The sequence below is a fragment of the Cydia splendana genome, chromosome 6 (genome assembly GCF_910591565.1).
Source record: "Cydia splendana chromosome 6, ilCydSple1.2, whole genome shotgun sequence".
In the NCBI taxonomy this organism is placed as follows: domain Eukaryota; kingdom Metazoa; phylum Arthropoda; class Insecta; order Lepidoptera; family Tortricidae; genus Cydia; species Cydia splendana.
The window spans coordinates 12,182,169-12,198,531 of NC_085965.1; positions in this window are offsets into that span (position 1 = coordinate 12,182,169).

Here is a 16,363-nt window from a genome sequence, read left to right on the forward strand (position 1 = left end):
CTTTATATTTAATTAACATTTCAGTTATCAGGAATGGATCCTATCCTTATAGCTGTCAATAGTGGAAGAGGGCGGGGCTAGATGCAGTGTTGTCAGGCTAGTCCTGTTAAGGCAGCGTTACACATATAACTGTTAAGGTGCCTTTACACTCTACTACATCTTCCCCTTTTAAAAAACAAAATTTCTTTATAACACAATTGCACAGAAGTACTAATTTCTAAAAATCTAATTCTACATTGTTCAGTCTTGCGATACTAATACTTAAGCTTTCAGTTATAACAAAATTGCACAAAGTTGTTATTTCTAAACTTAGCCACACTAATTATAATATCTTATTACTAATAATACATGTGCTACTTTTCTCCCCCTTTTAAATCATAGCAACCATTGGAGTTGAGCCCTCAACAAGCTGAGGAGACTGGTGGAACACAAAGCTTTAAGCCGCTCGGATATGGAATGATGTCCTCGTATATTCTACATTATTATTATCTAATAAGTTATATGACCTAAAGCCATTATATTTACAAATTTTTCCTTGCAACCATATGTTCTTATTTGGTTCTTTTTTGTACCACACCTGCTGTCCAACATAAAAACTATTTTTACATTTAGTTGTACTATTGTAACATTTAATATTTCTATTTAATGATCTTTGAAATTGTTTTTCTACATTAATATTAAGCCTTGGCTCTAAGTATTCATAGTTAACAATAGCTTTTGTTTTAATATTTCTGTTCATCATTAATTGACTAGGAGAGAAATTGGTACCAGAGACGGGAGAAGCCCTATACTGTAGTAATGCTAATCTAAAGTCAGTCTTATCTTCATAACATTTAAGTAAAATTTTCTTAGCTATCTGAACGCCTCTTTCTGCCATTCCGTTCGACTGAGCATATCTAGGGCTGGTATATGTGAATTTAAAACCCCATTCACGAGCAAATTGAAGGCACTCTCTAGAGTCAAAGGGCACGTGGTCTGAAACTACTTCATTAGGGATGCCCCAGTTACAAAAAACATCTGTTAGGCTGTTAATAATGCACTTGGCACTCTTGTTTGTTAATACTTTAATATCTAACCATTTCGAATAATAATCATACACTACTAGATAACTTTTTGTTTTAAGTTCCATTATATCTGTAGCTATTTTATTAAAAGGTAGTTTAGGCACTTCATGAGGCGATAAGGGCTCTTTCACATTATTATTTTGGTATGTTTGACATGCAAAACATCTCCTTACATATGTGTCTAAGTGTTCATCAATTTTTGGCCAATAGTACATATTCCTGGCAGTTTGTTTCATTTTAGTTGTGCCAAGATGCCCTTCATGTAAACTTTTCATAAATTTTAAGCGCAATGTGGTAGGTATTATGATTCTATGATTAAAAAACACTAGACCTTCATCCACGGTTATTTCAGATCTAAGTTTAAAATAATACTGTAAATTGTCTGACACATGTTTTTTGTCGGGCCATCCATTCTTAGTATATTCAATTAATTTAGAAAGTTCCGTATCATTCTTAGATTCCGAAATTAACTCTTGTTTTTGCTCAGGAGTGCACTGCAAGTGACTCGCAAGTCCTACACAATGGACCATTTCATTAATGTATGGATCATCTGTGTTGTCACACTTAATATATGCACGAGATAGTGAATCTGCTATGAACATGTATTTTCCTTTTAAATATTTATATTCTATGTCATATTTCAGAAGTCTTAGCTTCATTCTTTGAAGCCTAGGGGACGGGACTTCATGAATATGTTTTTTAAGCAAGGACTCCAGTGGCTTATGATCATTTAAAATTGTACATTTTTGTCCATATATGTAGTAATGGTATTTTTGAGTGGACCAACACACACTTAATAATTCTTTTTCGATTTGTGAAAAATTTTGTTCAGACGGAGTTAAGCTCCTTGATGCAAAAGCCACTGGCTTTCCTTCTTGCATAAGACAACAACCTAAGCCATCCTTAGAAGCATCACATTGTATCACTATCGGCAATTTATGGTTAAAATTTTGCAAAGTTGGAGCTTCTGTTAATTTCTTTTTAATATTTTTAAAAACATCTTCATGAATGTCCGTCCATAACCAAGTCACATCTTGTTTCAACAATAATTGGAGCATTGATGCAATATTAGCCAGATTAGGAATAAACTTTCTTAAATAGTTTACCATACCAAGGAATATTTGCAACTCTTTTTTATTAGTAGGGCTTTTCATATTAGTAATGGCATTTACCCTTTCTGGATCAATCTTCATGCCTTCTTCGGAAAAAATATGCCCAAAATATTTTACTTCTTTTAATTTGTACTGAAATTTATTTTTATTAAAACGCACATTATGCTCTTTGGCTCGTTCAAAAACTTTATTTAATATTGCATCATGCTCTTCTTCAGTGTCACCACAAATTAGTAAATCGTCACAGTACACAATGACACCTGGGATGTCACCAAAGGCAGTTTCACTGTACCTTTGGAAGACCTCCGGGGCTACTGAAATGCCAAAGGGGCATCTTAAAAATTTATAACATCCAAAAGGGCTGTTAAAAGTGCACAAATCACTAGAATTCTCAGATAATTTAATATTATAAAACCCATCTGATAAGTCTAAGACTGAAAAGTATTTTTTGTTACACAATTTCGAAACTATTTCGTCTAAAGTAGGTATTAAGCGATGTTCTCTAATTAGTACTTTGTTTAAGTCTTTTGGGTCTAGGCAAATCCTAAGCGAGCCATCTTTCTTTTCAATAATAACAAGATTGCTTACGAAATTCTTCGGGTGTGCAACTTCGGCTATTATTTTGTGTTCCACCAGGATCCTCAGTTTCTCGGCAAGTCGACCCATCAGTGCATGCGGCACACGTCGCGGGGGCCGGACTACGGGTTGAGCTCCTGGTTCGACTCGCAACTCCAATGGCTCCTTGAACTCCCCGACACCCTGAAATAATTTGTAATTAATATTAACAATGTTATCTTTATTTGAGCTTATAGCTCCATTAGTTATTGTATTAATTTCTTCAATTTTTAATAATCCAACTGTTATTAGGGACCTGAAACCTAAAATAGGACGGAAATTTTCTTTAATAATCACAAACTCAATATCAAAACTTTTTTCATCATTTTTAGAATAAGTCTTTAGAGTGATGGTGCCTAATGGGAAAATCTTGCCACCATTGTAGACCTCAATAACTGACCTTGTCTCAGACAATCTGCTTTTAATATCATCATTGACAATTAATTTGAGATCTCTTAATGAAAGGACGTTAATACCCGCACCTGTCACACTTTAATGATACCCTTTTATTTTCAACTCTTAACTTTTCCGTCCACTCATTCTTAGTAAAGTCTATAGAATATACTAGTCATAACTCCTGCACATTATTATTAGTATTATTAGTATCCGTTACATTCATATTCATTTCATGAACCTGTCTATTAGACACAGTACATCCTGCACTGAAATGATTGTATTTTTTACATCTTGTGCAAATTTTTCCATAGGCCGGGCAGTTCCTAGGCCCATGTTCAGTTTTACATTTTCTACATAAGTAGAAGTTACTGCTGTATTGTCTGTTATTATTGAAAGACTTGTTGTTATTATCAAAGTACTTATCTTTAACATATGACGATCCGAGAGCTGAGGGCTTCGCCTGTACTGCATGCACCTCCGGATTCTTCAGCGCCTTCATGTGTTCTTTGGAGAGCTCAGCAGAGCGACAGATGTCCACCGCCTTGTCCAGAGTTAGTTCCTTCACTTCAAGTAGCTTCTGTTGAGTCCGCTGTTCCTTGATTCCGATGACTATTCGATCTCGCAGCATCCTGTCCTTTTCCTTGTAGTTGCAGTTTTCAGCTATTTTCCGGATGGCTGTGTAGAATGCATCGAAGGTTTCTCCGTCTTCTTGGTCCCGTTTGTTAAAATTGTAACTGTTAATCACCTCGTTTTGCTTCGGTTTGAAGTGTTCGTCGAATAATTCAATTATTTCTTCTAATTTCGTTTTCTCATCAGTTTCTAAGACATTAAAATATAGTTCCTGTGCTTGCTGTCCAATACAATTAATAAGTATGGCAGCTTTTCTAGTTTCAGCTAACCTTTCGAAGCCAGCGGCGAGTAAAAATATGCGGAAAGACTGCTTAAACCTTTGCCATTGCGGCCAACAGTTACCGATGTCGTCTAGGTTCAAGCCCTGCGGCATCTTGTATTCCACCGCGCATGTCATGCTGTCTACTTCGGATGTGTCCATTTTCACCGTTTTCTTCAGTGTCTTTTCTTTACTTTCGTCGTCTGACATTGTTGATTCTTCTTTTATTTTAATAAATCTTCGTACGATTACCTTAATACTGACTTATGCCGGCCGGCGTACGCCATGTGTCTTCTTATTTTAATCAAGTTTAATCTTCATAATCGTTCTTCCCCGACTGCGCCATGTATTGTTAGTTAATAAAACAATATTTGTGGTCTTCAATGGTGGTATATTTTATCATAATATAGCACTTTATATTTAATTAACATTTCAGTTATCAGGAATGGATCCTATCCTTATAGCTGTCAATAGTGGAAGAGGGCGGGGCTAGATGCAGTGTTGTCAGGCTAGTCCTGTTAAGGCAGCGTTACACATATAACTGTTAAGGTGCCTTTACACTCTACTACAGGTTGACCTTAGGTAAATATTCATAACTGCAGCTGTATACGTACAGAACCGCTAAGTAATTTTTCATGCGTTGGTTATGCAGTTTCGATGTCAATGACAGATTCAAAGCTCCAAAAACACCAGAAAAACCCATCGCTATCACAAAGTGCAGAAGATACGCACGATAGAGCTTTGTATATAGTTTGTGTCATGATGGTCCAAGTGAATCGCTCGTTTTTTATGTGCATATTGCGGCATACTTATTACTAGGAGGCCTCGTTGAAATGAGTTTATAACGAAGTAACTTTACGCTTAGTGTAGATTTTATTGCCGGTGAACTTAGTGCCTCGCAGCAATGAATGATGATTGCAATCTAATATTTTTGCTTGGTAACTTAAGGTACATATTTATAGGTCTGATGGCTTTTACCTAAGTACTAGTAGGCTCAGCACAGAGCGGCTCGACAGTATCTCGCGCGCGAGATAAAGTATCCGTCTTTTTCTACTCGTATTAATTAGAGAGATGGGTAATAGTCTATCTCGCAGGCGAGATACTGTCCCGGCGCTCCTGCGCTAAGCCTACTTCCAAAATTTAATTTTAACTTTTAATTAGCGCCTGAGACACGGTTCCTAATGTAAAACAAAACTAAAGCTTCTTGGACTAAGGAAGCTAAGTGGTAGAGAGAGTATCGATATGGGGAAAGGTAAAACCGGCACTTAATGCCACGAAGACATTGAAACACAACCCAGATATCTGAACTAAAATATCTGGCCTCCTCTGGTGACCTCGTTTTTACGCAGTAATTGGTGGAAATATAATTTGAGGGTAAGAAGAGAAAAAGTTACTTTTCTTTACATATTTTATTAAATCATAAATCATACTCGATATAACCACTCTATTGACAGCTGAAAACCGCATGAAAATCCTTTCAAGTTTTTGAGTTTATCGCGAACATAGTATGTAGTACGTTTTCTATTGGGTATGCTTGTATGGAGAGGTATACATTTTAGGGTACAGCAATGCCATTTGGTAGGGGTATTGTACATGTCCACCTGAGCCCAAAACGCCCGGTAGCCAAATTGAACTCCGTGTCCGGGGGGGGGCTCAAAGTACAACGCTACCGGCGCTCAGAAAAAAAAATCTAGCGGATTAGTTTGGACCTTTCAGTCAAGTTTGGTGTCGTTTTCAGGTAACTAGATGATGCCCGATTCATTCCCCATACCAGTTTTTTAGGGTTCCGTAGCAAAATATGCCGCAATCCTTAAAATAATAAACTTTTAGTAGTGACACAATGCAAACAAACCCGTATAGTTTTATATTTTAGTATTAAACTTGGTTTATTAAAAATATTGTACGAAAGCCCATTTAATGCAGATTTTAAAAACATTAACATTAAATATACATTTGACTATTTTCCATGTGAAATAAAATAATTATTGCACGTACCTACTCGATTTTTGCGGGAGGCGCGCGGGCGTCGCTCGGTGGGGTAAATGACCTTCGCCATTCGCGTTCATTTGATTTCGAGGATCAAACAAAGAAGAGCTATACCATCTTTTGTCGTTACATTGTTACTCAAACATGGACTTACCAATGGGTAGAGAGTTCATCATAACTGATAGCGACAAAGCCCTGAGTAAAACCACTCCGACTGAAAATGTGGCACCGTGCAATCACGAAGAAGCCGACACACGGATAATGCTTCATCTTGCTGATGTTGTTGTTGTCTGTCCTAGGGCACCCCGGAGGTGCATCTATAGGGCCTCCACAACATCCTTCCACGCCCTCCTGTCTTGAACAACCGTCTTGGCCTCGTTCCAGCACAGTCCTACGGCTGTCAGCTCGTTCTCTACGCTGCGCCTCCAGGTGTGCACAGGGCGATTGCGGGCTCGCTTCCCGCCCTGAGGCCGCCACTGGAACGCGATACTGGCGTTGTTCGTATCTCCTCTTCGCAGGGTATGACCGATCCATCTCCACTTCCGCAGCGCTACTTCTTGGGCGATCGGAGGTTGTCGGCACATACTCCACAAATCCTCATTTCTTATAGTCTTCGGCCAGAATATGCGGAGGATGGACCGTAGGGACTTATTGACAAACACTTGTAGCTTATGTGTCAGCCCCTTTGTCACTCTCCACGTCTCACAGCCGAAGAGCAGCACGGACTTGACGATGGATTCGAAGAGGGAGACTTTTACGCGGCGAGTGAGAATGTTTGAGTCCCAGACAGGCTTAAGTTGAGCAAATGCAGCTTTTGCCTTCTTAATTCTGCTCTCGACGTAAATGTAAATAAAACTTTCACAAACGTTCTATTATTGTCTTTATTTTTAACAATCTTACCTGACTTTATTTATAAATTGAAGATGATTAAAAATCACACTTTGAAGATGATTCATATTATAAAGCGAAAGTTTGTGTGTGTATTTGTTACTTTTTCACGCTTAAGTGGCTTGACCAATTTTGATAAAATTAGCTATGAAAGTAGCTGACAGCCTGAACTAACACATAGGCTACTTCTTTACCGCGGGTACCACCGCAGGGCGTAGCTAGAATAATATTAAGTGGATCTTCTATGGTCTTTTTGCCATCCCCTACGCTGAGCTGGCGAACGTCGCAGTACTTTCAATATTTTATTTTACATTGAAAATAGTAAAAATTATATTTACTGTTAATAGTTTTATAATCTGCATCAAATGGGCTTTCAGACAGTATTTTTTATTAATCAAGTTTCATACAAAAATATGAAAATATGAGGGTTTGATTGCATTTCGTTACTACTAAAAGTTTATTATTTTAAGGATTGCGTCATATTTTGCTACGGAACCCTAAAAAACTGGTATGGGGAATGAATCGGGCATCATCTAGTTACCTGAAAACGACACCAAACTGACTGAAAGGTCCAAACTAATCCTCCAGTTTTTTTTTTTCTGAGCGCCGGGAGCTTTGTACTTTGCCCATGCCTCCCCCCCCTCTAACACAGAGTTCAATCTCTGACAGCCTGAATTAACACATAGGCTACTTCTTTACCGCGGGTAACACCGCAGGGCGTAGCTAGAATAATAATAAGTGGATCTTCTATGGTCTTTTTGCCATCCCCTACGCTGAGCTGGCGAACGTTGCAGTACTTTCAATATTTTATTTTACATTGAAAATAGTCAAATTTATATTTACTGTTAATAGTTTTATAATCTGCATTAAATGGGCTTTCAGACAGTATTTTTTATTAATCAAGTTTCATACAAAAATATGAAAATATGAGGGTTTGATTGCATTTCATTACTACCAAAAGTTTATAATATTTTAAGGATTGCGTCATATTTTGCTACGGAACCCTAAAAAACTGGTATGGGGAATGAATCGGGCATCATCTAGTTACCTGAAAACGACACCAAACTTGACTGAAAGGTCCAAACTAATCCACCAGATTATTTTTTCTGAGCGCCGGGAGCTTTGTACTTTGCACCCCCCCTCCCCCCCCTCTGACACGGAGTTCAATATCTGACAGCCTGAATTAACACATAGGCTACTTCTTTACCGCGAGTAACACCGCAGGGCGTAGCTAGAATAATATTAAGTGGATTTTCTATGGTCTTTTTGCCATCCCCTACGCTGAGCTGGCGAACGTCGCAGTACTTTCAATATTTTATTTTACATTGAAAATAGTCAAATTTATATTTACTGTTAATGTTTTTATAATTTGCATTAAATGGGCTTTCAGACGGTATTTTTTATAAATGAAGTTTCATAGAAAAATATGAAAATATGTGGGGTTGATTTATTTAATCGTATGGCATTTTTTTACAAAATAGGCAATATACAATTTTACAGTTTTATCGCGATATAATAAAACGGGTACAGAGGAATACAATTCTAAAACTTTATAAGTCAACATTTAAACAGTTGAGCCACGCTGTTGCATCGGGTGTGAGTTGCAGCAGGTCTTCTCTAGCTCCAGTGTATGAGTGCAGAGGGCAGCGTTCGATGATGTGTTGTATTATTTGGATGTCCTCGCCGCATTCACACAAGGCTGAATCTTTCCATCCCCACTTGTTTAGGAAATAATTATAATTGGGTTTGATTGCATTTCGTTACTACTAAAAGTTTATTATTTTAAGGATTGCGTCATATTTTGCTACGGAACCCTAAAAAATTGGTATGGGAAATGAATCGGGCATCATCTAATTACCCGAAAACGACACCAAACTTGACTGAAAGGTCCAAAATAATCCACCAATTTTTTTTTTTGACCGCCGGGAGCTTTGTACTTTGCTCCCCCCTCCACCCCCTCTGACACGGAGTTCAATCTGGCTACCGGGCGTTCTGGGCTTAGGTGACGTGTATAACATTCGTACCAAATGGCATTGCTGTACCCCAAAATGTCATACTACTTCCCAATAGAAAACGTACTATAGGTAGATACATACAGACAGACAGACGCAGCGGGGGACTTTGTTTTATAATGTGTATAGATAGATGACCTAAGTATACTTTAGTATTTAACATGTAGATGAACAGAATACGGTACCTAGTTATATTTATTATTTATTTATTAATTAACTAATAAATATAACTAGGTATCGTATTCTGTTCATCTAACTGTTAAATAATAAAATATACTTAAAAATCTCTCTATACATCTTATTAAACCAAAGTCCCCGCCGCGTCTGTCTGTCTTTATTTATTTAAACTTTATTGCATAAAAGAAAACTTACCGTACAAAAGGCGGACTAAATGCCAAAAGCATTCTCTACCAGTCAACCTTCTTTCTCGTCTTTTGTTTCATACAACTTGTAAAGTTATTTACAGATGCCCTTATCTATGGTTATTTTACTACACCAAACATGTGTCATGTTCTTAACCTAATAATTTGTGCCTATGTACCTATTAGGCAAAAATTCGAAGTTTTCGAGATATTCTGTCTCGGTACAAAATCTTCTACTACTAACTAACCAGTTCGTACATCTGATGTAAAAGCTCAATTAACAAAGTCCAAAATAGAGCAAACGAATTAAACGAGCAACTAGGTAGATAACAAGATCAGCCTTTGCTACAGTTTTAATTTACAGAAATGTCTAGAGTTTTTTCCGCGGAGTGAATTTTCCCGGTTCCATTCATCAGGCGACTGTCACTGTCCCCCGCCGAGCAATTACTGATGTCGCACTCCACTGCACCGGCGCAATTACTACCACCTACCAGTAGGCATATACTATCAGTAGGTACATTGCACAGCCTACCACGACTCCGCGGCTGTCTTTGCTTGGTCCTGCACACGCACAGTCGTCTCACACGCACAATCAGTTAGGACGTTGGTCCTAAAAGCTGTTTTTTTCCTATTCTCACGAATAAATGTTGTACCTGATAATACCTAGGCTGTTTTTCAAAAAAGTGGCCATTCAAAACAATCGCCTGTTTGTCAATAGGTTCATTTTAGAACTTTTTTTTTCAGAGTGATTCTCAAGAAAGTGGCATCGACAGGTTAAAGTAAATGAAAAAATTTTTTTTGTATTTTTTTAGCTTTTAGGAATGAAAAATATGTTTTACCATTTCAAGTACCCCAAATTTTCTAAAGGGAACGGAAAATGAAGAAGTTATTTTCAAGACATACAATAACCTATACATTGAACACAGGTTAAAGTTAAGCAGGTTACAGTGAAAAATACATTCATTTTTATTTTTTCCCTTGAACGGATAATAATACGAATGTCTCACTTTTAGCATAGATGAATAAACCTTCATACAATATTAAAATTATATTATTACATTAGGCCCCATACCAAATTCGTTACAAAACCCCAGATTTCTGCCTTTAACCACTTGTCTCTACGAAACTACGACACTTGGGTCATAATGGTACACTACGGTGGTTAGCTTGATACTTACCTAATATTTTGCCATAGTTATGATCTTAATAATTTTTTCTGTGTATGAGTCAGATGCAATACCGCGCATGTACAGGTTGGTACAGGTTAACAGAGAAAATATCCTTGGACAAACTTCGTGCGTGAATATTGTTGTAAAAAAAAAATATATAAGGCCTGTGCAAAGTACATTTTAAAAGGTATTGTTTATGTTATTATATAGCATGATATTTTATTTACATAAATTGTTGCTTATAAAATCTAAAGAACTAAAACTGGAAGAGCGATGCTTTTGGACAAGACAGGTTACAGTGAAAAGTGCTACTCTTTATTTTTTATAAATATAAGTATTAAATTTAAATAAAAATAATGACTTGGCCTCGATAAACATTGTTTTAGTTTATCTAGATACATTTTTGTTTCATACGAAAAAGAGCAAATAAACATACATTCAATTCAAAAACTCGATGACAGGTTAAGATGTCTATTTTGAGAATCACTCTTCAATAACTATACTCGTATATATTTTTAAGGCCAGGCAGTGCAATTATTTCACTGAGTTACGTTCCATTTTTAATGTATATTTGTAGAAATAATTTATTTATAACTTAAAGGCCATAGTCGGTTTTCCATAGTAAGTTGGGCCTTAAATCAATTTGATTAATTTGATTCGTGTTTTTTTAGTGAGTACCTCTTATGGTGAAGGATATTTTTGCTGAGTATCAACATCCTACTAGTGACAGTTTTTGACTTATGATTTTTTTTTAATTTATTGTCTTTCGGGATGTATTCAAGCGTTTTGCTTATTTTTTTTAAATAGTGTTCTTTATTTAGGTATTATGCATGGATACTCAAAAAACGAATACCTGTTGTCATATAAGAAAAGGGAAAAAAAAGTAGTTTGAGTATCGATGCATACCTAAATAAAGAACATTATTTAAAAAAATTACACTAATCGCTTGAATACATCCCAAGAAACAATACATTAAAGACTAATAATAATAAAATCATATGTAGGCGGATAGCTGTGTTCCCCCCTCTGTAGCCCCATAATAGGCGCGCATGACATTCTCGTTCATGTCTCGAGTCCATCGCATGCGTCGCACTATACCACCGGTAGCGGGAGCCGTGGGCGGGGAAGGATGTCCCGCAGGCCCCAAGCGTGCCGGCAGCGGTGGCCGTCCTCGTCGCGCAGGTGGTCGTGGCGGCGGCGGCGGCGGCCCGCTCTCGTCACTGGACCCGTCTGTGTCAGGCGCCGTTGCGAACTCGTCGCCTGACGACGATGTGGACGAGGAGGTGGACGAGAGACTCTCGCTAGGTGGTTGGATCAAGGGTCAGATGCAGAAGGCGGTGATCTTGGACACGGCGCGGATAGTCCGCCGGTTCCTCTCTCTGCGGCCCTGACCACCGGTAGCTTGGTCCTTGCCCCGCTGCTGGCGGCACCCTAGGTTAGGTTTTTTATAATGTGTTTATATGTATTTTTTATCGTTTTGTAAGTGTTTTTATATTTTACTTTTATATTCATATTATAAATAACCTAACTTGAGATGAAAAATAAATAAAGAAAATCATATGTCAAAAACTGTCACTAGTAGGATGTTGATACTCAGCAAAAATATCCTTCACCATAAGAGGTACTCACAAAAAAAACCCGAATCAAATTGACTTAAGGGCCAACTTACTATGGAAAACCGACTATGGCCTTTGTCAGAATAAGATTGTCATCTTGGTTAGGCATTAGTTACGTAATCGTTATCATTCACCTGCAATGGACGTCATTTACCTACCCATAGCATTTTATTTAAGATATAGGTAAGTAAATTAATCGCATTTTATTTAATATGTAAGATACAGATAATCGAGAACTGATGCAGATAGCAATACCCGATAACCTGTCAACATGTTTATTTCATTGTACTTATTTATTACTCGCTAACCTGCCGGCCTATCCAAGGTTACAATCGCTATCGCTTCGACAACGAAAAGCATTATGTCTCTCTATCACTCTTCCATATTAGTGTGACAGTGACAGTTGCATTTCGATCGCTACGGAGCGTAAGCGATTGGCATCTTGGCTACGCGGCCTGCTTCTATTGTCGATAACCTCAGTTAAAATCATCTTGCACCTGTCAATTATATGTCGTTCACCTAATTTTCAAACCCCTAAATATTTTTTCTAAAATATTAGTATTTCTTCCGTTCAATTTATCAGCTGTTTAATTTGCATTCCAAATATTTAAATATTATTTTTTCGAAAAGAAACTACCTACCTATTTTAATTCTGCGGTGCTACTTATTTGAGAAACAGCTAGTACTCGTAGCACATTGAATTAATCGCAATAACATTATATTGTCAGTATAAAAATACAACACCAAATAGTTGCTTATTAAAGAGCAGGGGCCTACCAATGTCAGTGTTTATTAGAAAATACCTTTTCCTTTCACGTCTCACGTAAGGAATTTTTCTCGTTGGCGGAAATTTACCCTTGCGCACCTGCTTCTTTTATACGCACCAACAAAGCGCGGCCCTTCCTCGCTTTCACCTCGCGTAGTTTCTTCCTTCCTACGTCCTCGTTGGAGTCCCGAACAAATAAGCGTTATTTATTTTAATGGGGAATCTAATCAAACCTAGAGATAGATACAGAGCCTGCTTGACGGACAGAACAAATAATAATTTGCACGCAGTACGCCCCACACCTCACAAAAACATTGTAAAACAAAGCGACCTTAATGAGCGCAGGGATAACAAAATATTTTGTCATGAATTCACTATGATAAATACAGCTTTCAATCTAGAGAAATATAAATGAGTCAATGTGAGAGTCAACAATGCGGAACAAGTGAAACGTTCCGATAATAAAAAAGGTAAAACGGATCGCTGTCGGCCCGATTTTCAATAAAGTTTGCAGGTAAACGATGGTGTTATTCATATGTGTAAAGAGTTTCCCTTATGTAATGCTTCCCTCATCTGATATGCGGGTGTTTAATACCATTGATGCTTTAAATTGGGTGTAAAGAATATTGTCTTCGGTTACGCGATAGTTACTCATTATGTATTCAATATGTATTTGGATGTATGTATGTATTCAATATACGCGATATAATCCGTTTCAATAGTTTTATTTCTTGAGTGTAATCGTACAATCGGCTGTACAAAGTTGCTTTAAATTCAAATTCTGAAATTCTCAACATTTTTGTAAAGACGATTATTAAATGTGTGTAGTTAGATAAGTCTAGATAATTTCGTTACGAGATTGAGTCTCATCTCTTTTCCAGACTTGGAAACCCATTTATGTAGAATGTATGCAGTCGACGTCGCAATCTGAGAGAGGGTTGGACTCGTGTCTATTCTCGCATCTCGTAGCAGGCCACTGTGGCGGATCTGCCGGTAGCTTCGACATACAGATTTTAGTATCTCGGCCTGTTCAAACTGGATTAGTTTCCGTGAGCCAAGCTGAATAGGATTGGAATGAATTTAGCAGTCACTTTACGGCAACGATATATTTTCCTAATAAAGTTCATATATTATATAGATATGTACTACAGTAATACACTTCCGATAAATAATTAAGTATGTTTTTCACTTCTGAAACAACCTTTAAGTGAGGAAGTCACATTATGTGGAGACAGAAATAAAAGTAAATAAGTAAGTGAATATATATTTATTATATTATATTATATTATATTATACTATTAAAAGAGGAGAACCGACGTAAAAACAACGAATTCGGGTTAAACGTTTCTCAAACATTTTGCTTGTTGAAGTAGGTAAGTACATAACATATAGAATGATATTATAGATAGGTATATATCGATATCAGTAGATATTGCTTTATGTTTGTGATACGAAAAAGCGTAGTGAGTTCAGCGGAAAGTATTTAATAGTACCTACTTCGGTGTGTACGTATATTTTAAAAACCACTAGAATTGAACAGGTATGTGTTTGGAAGTATAATTACTACGCTGTTTTTACTATTTAATAATCCTTTATCTCAGCATCGCAGGGTGCTCTGTGTAAAAATCATGAAAAAAGAGCAGATGTCTATCAAAACAAGAATTAAAAATATTTTAGATTTATTTCCGTGCAACACCACAATAAGTTTGAAATGTCGTATTTCAGTATATACTTAAAATGAAGTAGTTAAAACTGTAAAAAGTAAGGAAAATCACAATGTTGTGATTTCTAGTACTTTTCTATTGACTTTCTAGTAGTTTAGACCCTTACAATACATTTTGACGTCAAGGACATTCATGCCAAAAGTGAATTGTGCATCCACTGCATTCAGAGTAAAATCTACATATCGGCTAAGCAATGCTGCCGACGTTCCCGGCGTCGAGGAGACCATTCGATCGCCGATGAAATGGTTATTGCCAAATCCAAGTCGAATGCAGGCATGGAAATAGCCGATACCAGACAATGTCGTTTACATACATGCAAGGTGCAGATATGTAGCAATAGATATGCAAACAGCGCCTTTCGATGCGATGTAATTGCTTATAACCAATACGAAGATCAATGAAATACCTAACTTGAAATTACTTTACTAGAAATTACCACTACTTAATTAGTTACCTGAAATAGTTCAATCCTTAAAGAAAACACTTTATAGTTTTACTCATTTTGCTTATTAATTCAAAAGGAAAACTGCATTTGTACGAGAGCGGTTACCGGAGACTTTTGAAGCAGCTCGTTTTTAACAAACCATTCCACGCCCTGAATGTAATGTAAATAAGTCTTGTCCGCGAGTTTAAGCGGAAAATCATTCTGCATTTAAAAGTATGAAAGAAAGAAGTATGATCACTGTAGCAAATATTTTTCGGAAAACCTCCACATGTTCAGACGAAAGATGCGATTGATAGACAAAATGAGGATGTATTCGACAGGTTTCACCTAAAAATACACCCTCTACCTGCGACTGTCGTGAGATATTGAAAATCGGACCCCGGGCCATCCGTTTGACCTTTTTTATTGGCAACATTTTACTCGTTCCGCATGTTTGAGCGTTTGAATGGAACTGCTCGTGTTGTCAAATTGCGCTGATATTTTAGGCGGCGCTCACACGCGAATAACGGTAGCTGCCGGTATTCACGTGTCGTTAAAAAATTGCAATAAATATTTCTTAATTATTAAACAAAGTTGCCGATGAAGTTATACGTATTAACGCAAGTTTTATTTTAATTTTAATAAAGCCTCGGACGGATAGACAAACACCGGAAACATTAAAAGTCCGATTCACGAAATTCAAATTGAAAACTAATAGGTGCCTGAACAAAATCTGTGTAAGTTTGTCTCATTTTAAAGTCGCTTTTGATATTGAATTTACGACAAAATGATGATGGCTTAATGCACGCTAAATTGAGTTTATGCATAACCAAATATTAACGGCTGGTAATAAACCGAATTGATTCGAATTATGACAAATAGAATACAGTCAGCGGATAATCCGCTAGTTCCATTTTTGTGACTTTCAATACACATTAGCTTTTTTAATAGGTATATTTATTATAAAACTAAAAATAAAGACGTAATAAGTAAATGTCAGTGAAAATCGCACCAAAATCATATAGGTGCCCCGTATGCAGTGTAAAAAGACTAAACTGACAGTTGCGCAGGTGTACTTTCGATGGAAATAAATAATATATTTATAATTTTACCGAAGTATTTATAGTATTTCAGAAAAACCTCAGAGTAGAATGTAATAAACAAATGAATACTTATTTAAATAAAATGACGAATGATTTAAAAAAAATCTCATTGTATCAACTAGGTACTGAATTCAACTACACTTTTTCTAGAGTCGCATTACAGATGTTATTTTTTATGGGCAAAAGTTTCCAAAACTACAACACTACTTTGAATTATTTTCATTTTAAATATTAAGG